This window comes from Mus musculus, chromosome 9 (assembly GCF_000001635.26).
Source record: "Mus musculus strain C57BL/6J chromosome 9, GRCm38.p6 C57BL/6J".
Taxonomy (NCBI): Eukaryota; Metazoa; Chordata; class Mammalia; order Rodentia; family Muridae; genus Mus; species Mus musculus.
The window spans coordinates 25,450,071-25,467,148 of record NC_000075.6 but is presented as its reverse complement, the minus strand read 5'-3'; the positions used below and the strand labels follow the sequence as shown (position 1 = coordinate 25,467,148).

General features: G+C 43.7%; 1 pseudogene; it reads right to left on the bottom strand.

Moving 5' to 3' along the window:
• On the bottom strand, nucleotides 14,948-16,738 carry Gm8049 (predicted gene 8049; annotated as a pseudogene).

Here is a 17,078-nt window from a genome sequence, read left to right as displayed (position 1 = left end):
TGACCATAAAACCCAGCACTTAGACCCTAACAGCTGCCAAAACACGAACAAAGACCTAATCCATCAAAGACCTGGTCCATAGAGCCAAGATCTAGAAAAGTCTCTAAACATGCCAGAAAGCTCCTGCACTTCTGCTTCTCAATAACTGTACTTGGTAACTGAGGTGCATCCACCAGGATGTGGTTTTTGGTGTATAAAAAAAAAGGAACTGTGAAGATGGGGGCTCCATTATTTGGAAATTTCTTCATGCAGACCCCAGCCAGTGATAAAGACTTTCTTTTCAGCTTTAAGAATATCTATATGAGTTCTCTGGTGGACTTACCTTGCAACAGTCAGATTTCCATTCCTATGATAAAATGCCTGAGGCAATCAATTTACAAAGAGAAAAGGTTTACTTGGGCTTATAGTTTCAAAGATTTCAGTTCTTGGTTGTTTTGCTCTGCTGCTTCAGGGCTGTGGCATGACAGTACTTCATAGCAGAGTTCTGTTTACCTCATTATATGCAGAAAGACAAATGAAGGGGTGGGGCATTTCCACAAGCAGCTAACTTCTTCCCTCCCAGTTGCCTTCTAATGATTCTGATTCCACCTCTTAATATGCCATAAACCAACAACTAAGCTTATAACAGGAGTCTTGTGTGTGACTATGTGGTGGTCATTGGGGGGAGGGGGTGGCAGAGGGTCAGATTCAGATCCAATCTACAGCAGGTCACAATTTCTAAACATTATAACTCACTTATTCTCCTTACCTTCTTTTTCTTTTTATAAGTTTTTTTATTTATTTACATTCCAGTAGTTGTCCTCCCCTCAGATCCCTGATTCACAGTTCCTCATTCCACTCCTCCTCCCCCTTGCCTCCAAGAGGGTTCTCCCCCTCCTACCAGGCCTCCCCTTCCCTGGGGACTCAGGTCTCTCAAGGATTAAGCACAGGCACATCTCTGCTATATATGTACAAGGGACCTCGGTCCAGCCTGTGTATGCTCCTGGTTGGTGGCTTACTCTCTGGGAGCTCCCTAGGGCTCTGGGTTAGTTGAGTCTGCTGGTCTTCCTATAGGGCCACCCTCCCCTTCGGCTTCTTCAAACCTTCCCCTAATTCAACCATAGTGGTCCACAACTTCAGTTCAATGGTTGAGTATAATAAGTATCTGCTTCTGTCTCGGTCAGCTGCTGGTAGAGCCTCTCAAAGGACAGTCATGCTAGACTCCCATCTGTAAGCAGATCATAGCATCAGTAATAGTGTCAAGCCTTGGGGCCCTCCCATAAAGATGGATCTCAAATTGGTCAGGACACTGGATAGCCTTTCCTTCAATTTCTTCTCCATTTTTGTTCCCTGAAGTTCTTTTAGACAGAAACAGTTCTGGGTCAGAAATTTTGATTGTGGGTTAGTAACCCTTTATCTCCACTTCAGGCCCTGTTTATCTACTGGAGGTGGCCTCTTATGCATCCTATACTGTCTTCTCTTTCTCATTACAGCATAAACCCCTGAAGGGACACACTTGAAAGTCACACATCACCAGCACCTCCAGCAAAGCTTAACCCTTTATGAAAAGGTTAGTAAGAGATTGTCTTCTTCAAACCCAGTACTTACTTGGTGGGATTCCTACTAAGGATTCCTTGCAAGGATCTCAGCACAACTTTATGTTGACTTGAGGAATCGGAGAACATCAAGTGACACAGGCTGAGAGCCAGGCTCTGGCATTAATTAATTCTGATACCTTAGACAAATCAATTGACTTTGTCATGTTCCTTTTAACTCACATAGAAAAATAAGCAGACTGGATTAGAGACCCTTCAACTACCCACCTGCCATTTGTTATTTATTATAAAACAAGAGGATGAATTAAAATTAAAATCTGATATAATCAAGACTGTTTTCATTACTTCCTTAGGGTTCTTTACGGTGGTTTGTCTTGATGTAGATGTGAGCTCCAGTATTTAGCTTATAGATACTTAAGTTTGTTATATCCCCCTGATAAAACTGACCACTTTATCATTATGAAATTACCTTATGCCAGGTAGTGGTGGAGAAAAACTTTAATCCCAGCACTTGGGAAGCAGAGACAGGCAGATCTCTGGGTTCAAGGCCAGCCTGGTCTACAGAGTAAATTCTAGGACAGCAAGGGCTACACAGAGAAACAGTGTCTCAGGAAAAGAAAGAAAGAAAGAAAGAAAGAAAGAAAGAAAGAAAGAAAGAAAGAAAGAAAGAAAGAAAGAAAGAAAGAAAGGGAAAAAACCAAAAGAGAGAGAGGGAGAGGGAGGGAGGAAGGAAGGAAGGAAGGAAGGAAGGAAGGAAGGAAGGAAGGAAGGAAGGAAGGAAGGAAGGAAGGGAAGGAAACAAAGAAAAGAAAAGAAATTACCTTGTCCATTGTAATATTTTCTGCTCTAACATCTACATTAATATTAATATATCTACTCCAGTTCAGTTCAATAGTATTAGTAAGGGACATCCTCTCTCACTTCATTTCTAGTGTATTTATGCCTTTTTATTTAAATTGGGTTTGTCATGGGAAGAATAATAGTCCATGCTGTTATTTGAATATGGCCCTTTTCTCTCTCCTCTCTTGTCTGACCACACACACACACACCCTCTGCTCTCTTTCCTGTGTCATTGCATTACCATGAGGTAATACAATATTCCAGGTCCTTTCCAGCTGTCAGTCCAGCATTCCTGAACTTCCCAGCCTTCAGAATCATGAGCTGAATATATATCTGTCCATAATTACTAAGTCTCAGGTGTTCTGTTATTGCAGCACGAAACAGACTAAGGAAACCTTTTTCTTTTTCTGTTATTGTTGATCATCTAGTATCTCAATTTATGTCTTCAAAGGAAAGCATGGATGCATTTAAATGTAATGTGATGACTGATACGATGAGCTTTAGCTTGAATGCTTTGCTAGTTGTTTCTATTTGTTCTGTCTGTTCTTGTCCTCTTTTCCTGGTACTTTTGAAATGGCTGCTTTTTTTAATAACAATTTTTGATATAGTTCATATGCTGTGATCTTCACCTACATAAGATGCTCACTTCAATAAATATATATACAACACACACACACGCATACATGTAATCACACACGCATGCACACAGTTTTTTGAGACAGAATTTTCCGGTGTGGCTCCGACTGCCCTGGAACTTGAGTTGAACTCACATAGATCCACCTGCCACTACCTCCTGAGTGCTTGGATAAAAGGCAGGTGCCTCTACACCTAACTCCAGTAATTAAAATTATGTATGTAAAAGTTGTGGAATTATTGTCATCAATTATAAAACACTTTACCCCTTCCTAAAGAAACCATATCCTTCAGCTGCTGCCACTGAGTCCCCCACCCCCATTCTCACCCCCAACTTTCCCTAAGCACATACTAATCTATTTTCTGTTTCTGTAAATGCTCCTATACTAGACCGTATATGTAAGTGGAAGCTTATAGTACAGTCTTTTGTGACTGGCTTCTGTCATTTAGCATAAGATTTTCAAGTCTCGTTTATGTGATAACATATGTCAACACTTCACTCCTTATTTTGAAGGAATTTTACCACACACCATATTTATTTATCCATTCCTCAGTTGGCAGCCTTTTGGGTTGGCTTTGAGTTTTTGATAACTCCAAATGATGTTACTGTATCATTAATGTCTAAAGCATCATGCAGACCCATTTAGTTTCTCCTGAGACCATTCCTTGAAGTGGACTTGCTGGATGATATGAATGGTGGCTATGCTACTGCAAAGTTGCTGCTCATACTGTATGCTTCCTCCAGCAGTGTCTGAGCATTCTTACCTCTCTACTGTCTCAACATCTGTTAGTATCCATCTTTTGGCCTACAGCCATCCTGACAGGTACTAAGCTGATTCTCACTGGGGGGTTAATTTGCATTTCCCTGATAACTAATAACACTGGGTACCTTTCCCAGAGCTCATCAACAATTTGTGTATCCTCCTTTGGTAGACTGGCTGTTCTTATTTCATGCTGACTCCTCTCTAGCTTCTCAAGGGTACCATTTCACTCCTTCGTATCGTTATTTTTGTGGTTATTTCAGAATTTTTAGTGTGCATGTCTAACAAATCTGCCTTCAAGTGGTGATATACTGTACATATCCAGAAACTTTACAAAGCATATACTTTAATGTCTCCAGGCTCAGCTCCAAGATGTGTTTCAAATCTCTAATTAAGTGATATGCTTTCCTCCTCTCTATAGTACAATGGTGCCCTGTTAACATAGATAGTAAGCTTGTCAAGGTCAGAGAGAGGGGGACAAGAGCTGATTAATGAAGGGACTTTGCATGCCTTGTGCAGGGCAGGACTAGTCCAGCTATATAGACCACCAGAGAGAAAACTGAAGTGGAAATTTTTGGATATGTCATGTGATGCAGACTCACGTGGTGTTTTGCTGAGTCAAGACCCATGGGAGGACACATAATGTTTGCAGAGAGCTCAGTGGACAGTGATGGTGAGATTGTGTAGCTAGCTTTGCAATGCTTTGTTGGGCTCTCGTCTTCATCTTCACTGATCTTCCCTTCATTGAGTGATGCATAGAAGAAAATTTCTTTGGGCATCCAGGCTGGTCTTGGTTACTCCCTGCTGACTGCAGATTTGACAGAGGCCTGGTGGTTTCTCCTGTATTATGCCACTGCTGCTGATTTGTGTTTTGTATACTGCTGAGCTGGAATGTAGCATACTGACAAACGAAAATTAAAATTGCCCCAAGGAACTACTTCTAAACAGGTCTATATCCCCTTGTCCTATTTACTATCTTATCTCCATTACCTTTGGAAGGTGAGCCAGAAGGGGGGTAGAAACATTTGAGAACACTTATTAAAAATAGGTTTTAAAAAATATAAGCCTACAGAAAAATCAAGAGTCTTGAGCCCAAGTTATGGATCCAATAATGGCATGCTGGGTGTGGTGGCATTTGGGAGGCAGAGGCAGGCAGATCTCTGAGAGTTCATGGTCAGCTGGTCTACAGAATGAGACCAGGATAGCCATAGCTACACAGAAAAACTCCCATCTTAAAACCAAACTAAAATGAAACAAAATTTAAAAAAAGGATGACAGAGGCTGCTTAGGAATCCTGTGGAATATTCAGTCTTGGGCAGGTTTCTTGCTCTGCTGACAGCATCCTTGTCCACATCCTTCTGCATCCACTCTGCTGGATTTGTGACTTGTGCAAATCTGTTGTCATTAACACACGTGAATCAGAGTGGAACTCCCAAAAGTCTTGGGCTTGGTGACAGAGCAACCTGGATTCAAATGGTAGTTGTACACTGACAGGAGTAAGACTCTACATACATTCTTGAGAGATTCAGTGTCCTCGGTCATGAAGTTGGAATTGTAAACCCTTAGTTTGTTCAGGCATGCTGGCACACACCTTTAATCCCAGCAACCGGGAGGCTTAAGTAGGTAGAACACTGTAAATGCCACGACAACCACTGCTATATAGTAGACTCTGTCCCAAAAAGCTGCCACCACAACAAAGTCAAAACCAAACAAAAGCCCACTCAACTGTTGCTGAGAGGGGAAAGAAATAGGACAGAAGCTCCTCTTTGATATACCCACCTGCTTGATTCAATCTGCATTTCACATTCTCTCCGTGTTTCTCAGACACGCATAACATAGCCCTCGATATGGACACAGTCGGAAGGAAGACAGCTTTGCACAGATAGAGGCAAAAATGGAGCGATGCTGCTACTGAGCAAGAAACACCTGAAGCTCTCAGAGGATGGAGGAAACAAGAAACCTAAAGTCAGGCTCCAGTAAGTGCATGACACTGCAGCACTGGCTGTCTGACTTCCAGCCTCTAGTCCTGCTGGAATCTGTTTCTGTGGCTTTAGCCACCCAGCTGACAGTTCTGGGAGGGCACAGCACGGGTCCCTGAAGCCCAGACCATGCCCAGATTCTGCATTGAAGGATGTGTTGCTGCTCTCTGGTCTCCAGTCATTACATTATCTGCTCATTAATCAGAGCCATGAGAGATACTTAAAGTTGCAGGGTAACATCAAGGCTGGACTATGCGTCCAACTAATCACACAGGTTAGGCAATCATGGGTTGGTGAAATCCCAGCACAAGGCCTGCCCATGTGACACTCGGATGCCTTCACTTGCCTGGCAGGAGGAGAGTAACTGTGCCTTATCTTACTCTGTAACAGGAGTCACCATATCAGCCCCCGAGATAAAAAAGCAACTTCATCGAACTATGACTCAATGGACTTGATGACCTGCAGTTCAGAGATAAAGGAAAATGCACCTCTGATAGCCAGGAGATCCGTACAGACAGGAAACAATTAAAGGGATCCAAGATCATGCAAAATTACTTAGTTTGAGTCAAGCAAGACACCATCAAACAGAAGTGCAGGTATTCTGAGACTCTCCCATCCAAGCTCCTCGGGATGGTCTGTGTCGCAAGGATTGTGCACAGGCAAGCCTGGGAAGTGTTCTGCTCTTTTAGCTCCATTGAAAGGTTCCCAGGGTCCTTATGAAGGCCTTTGAGATGATTGGCAGTAAGGTAGTCCACTCCAGTTTTCCCCAGGGTGCAGCAGAGCATGCTGAGACCTAATACAATCCAGCCAGTTAATTTTGCAAAACCAGAGAAATTAGACTTTTTTTCCCAAAGGTTATTCAGATAGTGGACTTGTGTGTTTGGATTCCAAAAATTGGTGCTTTTAAATTTTCTTTTCTTCATACAAAGGCTGGACCTAGGCCTCCCCGCTCATATGTAGCAGATGTGCAGCTTGGTCTTCATGTGGGTCCTGAACAATTGGAATGGGGGCTATCCCAAAAGCTGTTGTGTGTCCGGGGGATATGTTCTAGCTGGGCTGCCTTGTGTCGCCTCAGTGGGAGAGGATGTGACTAGCCTTGCAGAGACTTGAAGTGCCAGAGTGGGGGGATACCCAGGGGACCCACCTGCCCAGAAGAAAAGGGGAGAGAGGATGAGGGAAGAATTGTGGGAGAAAGTGACCAGGAGAGGGCAGTGAGTGGGCTGTATAGTGAATTAGTAAAAACAAATAAAATAAAACTAATTTCTTTCTTTTTTTTGTTAATTAATGAATCAGTGTTTAAGTGGTACTGTGTACTGATATTCAGCTATAAACTGAATATAAACTTTGCCTTATACATTATTTTCTGTCTTCGGCATTAATATATGATGAAGTAACAGATAACAAAGAAGTTGTGGGGGAAGGGAGAAGGAAGCCATAACCTTGGGTGAATATGGAACCAGTCATCCTGAGGTTTTAGGTTAGGTCCCTGGTGCTGTGGTAAGTTCTATGAGCTGCCACCTCTGCTGCCCCCTGGCCCCTTCTGAGGACAGCTGGTAGCCAGAGGGGCTGCTTGTAAGACAAAGGAGATTGAACAGGGGACACCAGCTCATAACTTTCCTAGACCACGATACAATGCTTGTGCCACATAAATAAGTCTGATTCCCTCAAAATTGAACGGTGGAATTTTGAACTAAGGAAGCAGTGAACAGTTGCCTACAGACTGGAAAATGTTGCAAGCAAGGAATGGCTGCCTAGACTGGTCCTTGGTAAGTCATGGGGTGGACAGAGCTTGAAGCATGAATAAGAAGTTGAGACAGAAGACAACAAAGAAGAGCAGTAGAACACACAAAGAGAAGAAGATGAGTTTGCACTGGGCTCCTCCCTCCGTTTATGGGATGTCAGCCTCCACCAAAGCTGCAAGGTGTGCATTTATTAGAGTAGCCAATCTCTGGAACATCCATGGTATCAGTTCACACACACACACACACACACACACACACACACACACACACACACACACACACACACATATGCACTCACCCACACAACCTAAGCAAGCTCAAAACAGTTCTTGGCTTGCTTACAGACTAGCCTAGCAAGATTTTTAAGTTGTGGTAAGATATATGCAACATACAATTCTATCCTTTTAAGATACGGTTGGTGACATCATTGTCCACCTATCACCAGTGTCCATCTCCAGAACTTAATCTTTGCCAAATAAAATTCTGTACTCATTAAACAATAATGCCCTATCTCTAACTGTTGTGGTTTTTCCTGACGCTGTTTGTAGCCTGATGTCGATTCTGTTTCCTCCAAGGGGGTTGCCCCCTACTAGCAACCCATCATCATCACTCAGGTGATCTCATATGAACCTTCTCCACACTTTAACTGATCAATAAAGGCGAGATCCCGTGATTGGGCAGTGGAGGGGAAAGTGGGAGTGGAGGTTAGAAAGTGGGGGCAGGTAGAAGGGAGAAGAGGACCAGAGGGGAAAGAGAGAAGACAGAAGAAGGGGAGGAGAAAGCCATGATAGAACAGAGCCATGTAGCCAGGAGAAACCACAAGTAACAAGGGCTTCATAACTAGGGAATAAGTTAGTGTAGTATTAGATCTGTCCAATCTAGGCTTATAGCTTATAATCATTATAACTGGATTGTGTGGTTTTTATATGAGCTTATTGGGGTTGGAAATTCCAGCATCATCTAACCTAAGACCCTGTCTATGAATTTGAGAACTCTAGGAAGTTCATGTAAAATTATGTAATATTTGTCTTTGGGGAATTGGCTCTTTTCACTCAGCATGATGTTCTCAGGCAAGTGGTGTCGATTCCACATTTTACATTCCCATCAGCAATGTACACAGGCCACATCTATGTGTGTTGTTCTTGTTATTGACAATAGGCAGGACCTCACTCTCCCAGCAATGAATAATCATCTCCTGCGCACATGAGACAGTTTATCTCTTTACCCATGAACTGATTGCTTTCTAGACAAGAAAGCTGCTAGGAACAGTCAAACATTTTTGTATGATTTTGTGAGTGACTGGAAGTCTCATTTGGCTAGATACTGAGGAGGATGATTGCACCATCATATTATAAGAGTGTGTTTAGTTTTATAATAAACCAGCAAACTGCCCTCCAGAGTGGACTTCTCACGTGACATTTTCACTGGCAATGAATGACATTGTCCCCCGTTGCCCCACATTCTCAGCAGCCATTGCAGGTGTCTACATTTTGAATTTAAAGCATCCTAATAGGTGTACGGTAGTATCTAACTACTGGCTTTTCGCCCTCAGATGATACATGGCATAGAACACCTGTTATCTGTATGTATTGTATGGCTCAGACCTTTGGGATGGCTTTGTTTAGTTTAGTTTCTGAGACAGGATATCACTGTGTAGCCCTGGCTGGCCTAGAGCTTCCTATGGAGAATTGGCTCACCTCTAAAACACAGAGATCCATCTACCTCAGCCTACTGAATGCTTCAGTTAAAGTCATTAAAGGTATGTGCCACGGCTGGAGAGATGGCTCAGTGGTTAAGAGCGCTGACTGCTCTTCCAGAGGTCCTGAGTTCAATTCCCAGCAACCACATGGTAGCTCACAACCATCTGTGATAGGATCTGATGCCCTCTTTTGGTGTGTCTGAAGACAGCTACAGTGGACTCATATACATAAAATAAATAAAGGTATGTGCCACTGTATTTGTCTTCCACCATCTCTCAGTTTTAAAGCAGTAACAACGCCAACAGAAAACTATAACATGGCAAACCTTACTTATTTGAAATTTAAGTTTCCCTTGGGAATCTTTTTTCCTGGGCCTGCCTTTGCAGTTCATTTGCTGGGCATGAGGCTTCTTAGAGAGAACAGAGAGTAGCACTTGAAAACATGACTCTATTTTTTAAATTATTTATTTATTTGCTTGCTTGTTTTTTGAGACAGGGTTTCTCTGTGTAGCCCTGGCTGTCCTGGAACTCACTCTGTAGACCAGGCTGGCCTAGAACTCAGAAATCCCCCTGCCTCTGCCTCTCAAGTGCTGGGATTAAAGGTCTGCGCCCCCACTGCCCAGTTGAAAGTGTGACTCTGTGGACCAATATTGAGACACACTAACAACTAGAGGGACTATCCCATTGGCAAACTCTCTGATGAGCCACTCACCTGGCCTTCCTACTTGCCCTGTCTCATGACTTCAGCAGAAGGGCAGAAGTGGCCCAGGCCACTGCGATTCACCGCTACTTGGATTTCTCTATCTGTTATTAACTTTACCTCTCTCAACTTAAACCTGCAAAACACCCACCTCACCATTGCAGATCTTCTTCCTGATTTCAGGTGGCAGCCGTTCTTTTCTGGTGGTGGTGGTTTGGGTCATTTTGTTTTGTTTTGATTCAATTTTTGTCTGTTAGTTTGTTTTTGTTTTGGTTTGGTTTGGTTTGTTTTGGTTTGGTTTGGTTTGGTTTGGTTTGGTTTGGTTTGGTTTGGTTTGGTTTGGTTTTGGTTTTCAAGACAGGGATTCTCTGCGTAGCTCTGGCTATACTGGTACCCACTTTTTAGACCAGGCTGGCTTCGAACTCATAGAAATCCATTTGCCTCTGCCTCCTAAGTGCTGAGATTAAAAGTGCATCCCACCATGCTCGGCTAGATGGCAGCCATTCTTGTGACTCACAATCTACACCATCTTCTCTTCCACCTGCATTTGTCTTGGGCTCATCTCTTCTTCTCCAGGGTCCTTGCAGCTGCATAGATCCATTGACGTTACTAGAACTTTCCGGGCTCAATGACCTTGAATTGGTTTCCTTTTCACATATTTACTCTCCGGACACCATCTTTAAGACAAGTCCTCACATGTCTCAGCCTAGCACTCGGTCAGAATTTGTCTGGGTACACTACTCTCCAGAAACGTGAAGAGATGGCCCAAGTCTGCAGCAATGTCCTGAACACACGTGACATTTTCAGCAGATACTGAGCTCATTAGTGGCAAGTTTGACCCAGAAAATACCATTGCAAATGTGCCCTAGAACTGAGAGACAATGGCTGCACAAGCAAGGGCTCTTTTTGTTTGCAGCTTGAAAGGCCAAATCTCTTTCCCATAGTTCTACCACTCCCAAGCATTTAATTCCTTGTATATATTTGTAAGTGGCTAACATACATGTGTGTTTACAGACATTTGCCCACAGTTCTATTCTGTATATATATGTATTGCTATGTCACTGAAGCTACTATTTAAAAGTTATTATTTAGGACATTGCTGCAGGAATATTTTTATTCTGGCCTTGCAGAGTGCAAGATCATTCTGCCTTCAAGCAGGAAATGGATGTTTTAGTTACTCTCTTTGTTGCTAACTCAAGAGACCAAAGCAATTTTAGGTCAGTATTGGTGTATAGTTCAAGACAAAACCCACCATGGCAGGGAAGCCATTACCCTTAGCAGCCATTAGCAAGAGCACAAGGCTGCTGGTCAGCAAACAGGAAGCAGAGAGCAATGAATGCTCATCCGCAGATAGCACTCACCATTTTATGCAGATCAGGACATCAGTCCACACAATTGTGTCACCCACAGCAAGGCAAACTAAGTATTCCCTCGTCTCTGAGGTGTCTAGAACCAAATTAGGTAGCATGTTTCTGTATATTAGGGCTTTACCACAAATTCTTTGATGTTGATTTTAGTCTACATGATACTCATAGATGACTTCTGATCTCAATCTCATAAAAATTCTAATACCTTCAAGATAGTGATTACATGTATCACATTAGTCATTTTTGCCCATTCCTCTCAAATTATTATAGACTAATGATTTAATTTAACAATTACACAGGGTATGTAATTCACTCATTCACTCGGTGATTCCTTTTGTCAACTAGGCAATCTCACTGTGTGTCCGGGGGTGGGAGTGAGAGAATACAAGTGGTATACAAGACAATGTGTTTCTGGAAATAAATGTTGGGGGGAGGGGGTAATCAAACACCATGTGACATGAACCTAAGACAAGAGGACTGTTACATATCAGGTGGACTCTGATTAAATTTCTCTTTGACATTGAGTTGAAACCTGCTGATAGGAGGAGGCAACCTCAGACGACCTTGCGAAGGGTCAACCCTCCTGCACTATGGCCATTTGTTTTTGTAGCTGTTTTCATGTCATTGAGACCTGCCTGTCAGAGCCCAGCCCAGCCCAGCATTCTCTACCTTTCCCCTTGTGTCCACTTGGCAATGTTTGCAAAGCAGGTGGAGTTCTGTACCTGCTTATGGCATTACTGAATAACAGTGACTTGGCCAAATGAAAAGCAGTTGATAGCCAATCTGTAGAAAGTCACAGTGTTTTGATGGGGGAAAAATGTACCCTGGGGACTGGAGAAGCAGTTCAGTGACAGATTAGTAGTAGAATGTGTACTTAGCATGTATGAAGCCCTGGGCTCAGTCTCTCTCTCTCTCTCTCTCTCTCTCTCTCTCTCTCTCTCTCTCTCTCTCTCTCTCTCTCTCATACATACACACACACACACACACACACACATATTATAATGCTTGGGCTGCCTATTGAGGATCTTGATGAAAAATAACTGTCAGAAAGGACTTAAGTCATAAAATTAGAGGGAAGGACAGAGAGTAACTTGGAACATTGATGACCATGACATTTTAGAGCATTTGCTGTTGATTCTATCAGCTTTTTCCAAGAAGCCACTACTACCCAGAATTACAATGGTTTGGAAGCTCTGTTCTATTCTTTAGAAGACAAGAGTACTCTGACGGCATAAAGTTCTGAAAGAAAAGAATAAAAAATTTAAAAACACAAATACTGGAAAAGATCACATGGTACCCCATAGATACACAAAAACCTCAGTTGGTTAATTACAAAGTCGATTTAAAAAGGAAAATACTTAGTTCAAAGCAATGTGTGACTGGTGCAGTGGTGTATGTCTCCAGTTCTAGCTACCAAGGAAGCAGAAGTAAGAACCTCAGTAAGCTTGAACCCTAGAGTTCAGGTCTGGTCTTGGCAACAGCAAAGGACAAGTGTGTGCCCTTCGAGGCGTTTCCTCCCAGGGTACTCGCTACTCTGCTCTCCACCAGCATGGACAAGCTCTAAGACCTTCGTAAGTAAACATACGATGTGTACTTTGTGCACTGCGTGTGCATGTGCATGTTCATGTATGTGCAGGTGCATTTGATGTTGTTTTTCAGGTTGCCTACCTTATATTGAGACAGAATCTCTCATAAGCCAAGTACTTACCAAGTAGGATAGACTGGCTTGCCAGTGAGCCTCAGGGCTCCACCTGCCTCTATCTCCTTCATTCTAGGATTACAAACCCATGACAATCTAGCTAGCTAGTTTTACATGAATTATGGGTATTGAATTCAGGTCCTAAAGCAAGCAGTTTACCAACCGAGCTATCTTTCCAGCCTCCTGATATGTATGTCTCAATTCTTGGCTTTTCGCTAGAGGCTTCCAGGACCCAATGGGGATGACATTACCCGAAATACCCAACGGCGATGAGATAGAACCTGAACAGATCACCTCCAGTAGATAGTCATGGCCCCCGGTAGAGGGATGGGACCACCCACCTATCTCAAAATCTTTAACCAAAAATTGTTCCTATCTATAGGAAATGCCCAGAGACAGCCCCGCCTTGGGATTCATTCCATTCACAGACACCAAACCCTGACACTATTGTTGATTTCAAGAAGTACTTGCAGTCAGGACCCTGGTATAGCTGGCTAAGACAGATGCAGATACTCATAGCTAAGCATTGGTCTAAGGCTGGAGACCCCAGTGGAAGAGTTAGGGGAAGGACTGAAGGAGCTGAAGGGAATTGCAGCCCTATAGGAAGAAGAACAAGTAACTGGACCCCTCAGAGCTCCCAGGGACTAAACAACCAACAAAAGAGTACACGAGTCAGTCCATGGCTCATATGTAGCAGAGGACTACCTGACCTGGAATCAACGAGAGGGGAGGTTCTTGGTTCTGTGGAGGCAAAGGGGGATGCTAGAGTGTTGAAGCAGGAGTGGGTGGGTGTATAGGGTAGCACCCTCACAGAGGCAAAGGGATGCAGGGATGGATTGGGAAGTTTTCAGAGGGGAGACCACGAAGAGAGACAACATTTGAAATGTAACTAAATAAAATAATTAATAATTTTTAAGCTTTTAAGATTATAATATGAATATACCATTTCCCCTTTCCTCTCTCCAAACCTGCCATATACCCTTCCCTGTTTTCTTTCAAATTCATACCCTACGTTTTAATTGCTTGTTAATACATATATGTGTTTTTACCTTAAATATAGAAATACAACCTGCTCAATCTGTATGATGTTATTTGTATGTATGCTTTCAGGGCTGACCTTTGGGTATTGGATAACCAATTGCTTCTGACATTCCTAGGAAACACAATCTCACACCAAATTCCCTGACCCTCTGGCTCGTACAGTCTTGCCTCCTCTTCTGCAATGATCTCTGCAATGAGCCTTAGGTACAGTAGTTGCTTTGTAGATGTATCAGTTGGGACTGCATTCCACAACTCTGCATTTTGAATTGTGGTTTTCTGCAATGGTCTCTGTCCTATGCAAAGGGGATTTTCCTTGATGAGGGTTGAGAACTCCTCTGTGGGTACAAGGACAGATGTTCAGAATATAGCTAGGGATTCTGCTGTTCTCCACTGAGATCCATGGTTTTGCTGGCCCTGAGTAGCTGCTTAAGTTCCCAGGATCCAAAATGACTTCTTTCATGTTGAGTTGGACTTAAGTCTAATTAGAGAACAGTTAGTTCCCACCAAGGAGTACATAACACTACAGCACCCTTAGAGCATCCAAGCCATTCTTATCATTGTTGTGGTCCACAGGCATCAAAGGCGGGTAATACTGTTGGTTGTTTCCCTCTTTCCCATGGAAACTTACAGGGCACCTTCTGGTTCCATGAAAGCTAGACCTAGAGAGGCGGCATCCAGGTCGGTTCCAGCTCAGGGGCCTCTGGACTGTGTCTGAAAGTGGTTGAAAAGGGACCTACTTAACAGTCTGGGGGACAATCAAGGCAATAGCAGTTGCCTATAATGTTTTGTGAGTTCTCTTCTCTTCTCTCTTCTCTTCTCTTCATTTCTTGTCTTGTCTTTGTTTTTGGTTGCCATGCCACAGCAAGGGGCCTTTATTAGATGTTCAGGGCACAGACAGACAGGTGGATGCTAGATGGTGTAACACACCTCCTCTGGTTGGAGTGGTGTCTGCCCCCTGGTAGCAGGTCCTGCTCATAGGCTGCCGCCAGTTGCTTTAACACACAACGCTCTACCTTATGCTTAATAGAGCAGGCAGAATAGTGAACGTTGTAGCCATCAACCAACACGTCTGCCACCTTACGGTCGCACAGCAGTGTGATGTGCCTCTGTTTGGCTCTCTTGGTCCTGAAGTTCCTTGTTGACCAGCTGGAGGAGCTCTGAATGGCAGAAAGGGAAGAAGTAGATGATCTCTTTGATCCCTCCCAAAAAACTCATCTCTCTGGAAGTGAACTTTCAGGATGGGTCAGATCACATTCTCGTTAAAGTTCTTCAAGATAGTGATCTTGTCACTAATCTGGACATCCCTAAGGTTTTCGGCGATTCAATTTCGGCTCATCTCCAAAGCTTCCTGTCTGAGCTGCAATGCATGCTGGGCAATCTCAGCACTGGCTACAATGGGAGTCATGATGAAGATGGCATCCTTGCAGTCAATGGTCTTCCCTTTGCCATCTGTCAGGTAGCCCTCATCAAACAGCTGCAGCATGATGGTGAGCACATCTGGATGGGCCTTGTCTATCTCATCAAACAGGACTACTGCATTTGGGCACTGTTTCAGTTTCTTGGTCAGCTGGCCACCCTCTTCATGGCCGATATAGCCTACTGAAGAGCCGATAAATTTGCTACATCATGTCACTCCTGGAACTCAGATATGTTGAGCAAGATGAAGCCCTTTCTTGTCATCTTTGTGCATATACTTGGCTGTCTGCTTGGCCAGCTCGCTTTTCCCTATTCCAGATGATCCCAAGAAGAGGACGACTAGAGGGTGCTCCTCATCCTACCAGCCATTCTCCTTCCTCTGGATCTCAGCACTAATAGTGGCGATGGCACTCTCTTGGTCAATGATGTGCTCCTTCAGTCGCTGCTCAGTAGGAAGCGGTGCCTCTCCTCTGCCTCACGCTTCCTCTGCTTCTCCATATACTTGGTCTCAGAAGTTTTCAGAAGTTTTATAACCTCCTCTTCCTGGGCATAATCCAGGGTTGTGTGTCCCATCATATTCCTCTGAAGGGGGTTGGCTTCTCCATCCAGCAGCTCCTTGACGATGCTGTAGTTGTGGGCCTGGACAGCATAGTGCAGGGCTGTGCAGCTTTTGAAGCTAGCCAGGTAGTTTAATCGGTTGTTGAAGTCATCCTCTTGAATGACTAGGACTTCCAAAGAATGGACTCCCTGTTCATTGGCAGTTTTGTAGACACTGCTGAAGCCATCCCCAAGGTTTGAGTCAGCTTCAGCAGCAAGCAGGACCTGCACCACACTCTCATTGTGGCTGATGGCTGCCACCATCAATGCTGTCTAGCCAAGTTTGTACCTTGCATTGACATCTGCACCTTCTGACAACAGCCTTCTGACTTCCTGCACGTTATTGGCCAGAGCAGCTTCCATTAGAGCTGCATCCTTGTTAGATGGATTCTTGTAGCACTGAACCACCAGCACCTTGGCCCAGACCCACCTTTGTTGGGGACCCCATTCCAGCTGTTACGTACAGGGAGTGTTTTTTCGGGGCTAGGACTGCATCTAGATGAAGTGGCAGTCAGGTATGGGATCTCAGAGCATCCTCCACAGCGCCCCCCGGTGGCTGTCCCCTAGCCCCATTTGGGGAACAAGATAGAAGATGTTTTTGAGAGATGGAGATTAGATTAACCCTAGCAAGAGCTGAGGTGCTGGTATGGTTCTCCTCCACACCACAGATAACATCATGACACCTGCTTCTAAAACCTGCTGGTGCTGGCCCCTGTGCTAGCCATGATCCTTTTGGGAGTTCCTTAGACAATACTGATCAACAGCCCAAAGTAGAGTTTCCCATGCCTGTTGTTAGAATTTTGTTCCATGGTCTTTGTCTCTAAGAGGGAGCATTGCCAGCTCAGTTGGGAAATTTTCATTCAAACTATATTAAAATATTTATACCACGATTTACTGTATCACAGGTATCTTTAGGTAGAGAGTTGATAGTATGATTCCTTATGACTTTGGGGGACAGTCTTACTGTTGTTTTACCTGGCTCCATGCTTTTCCTGTTTTATTATTATTATTATTACGTATTTTCCTCAATTACATTTCCAATGCTATCCCAAAAGTCCCCCATACCCTC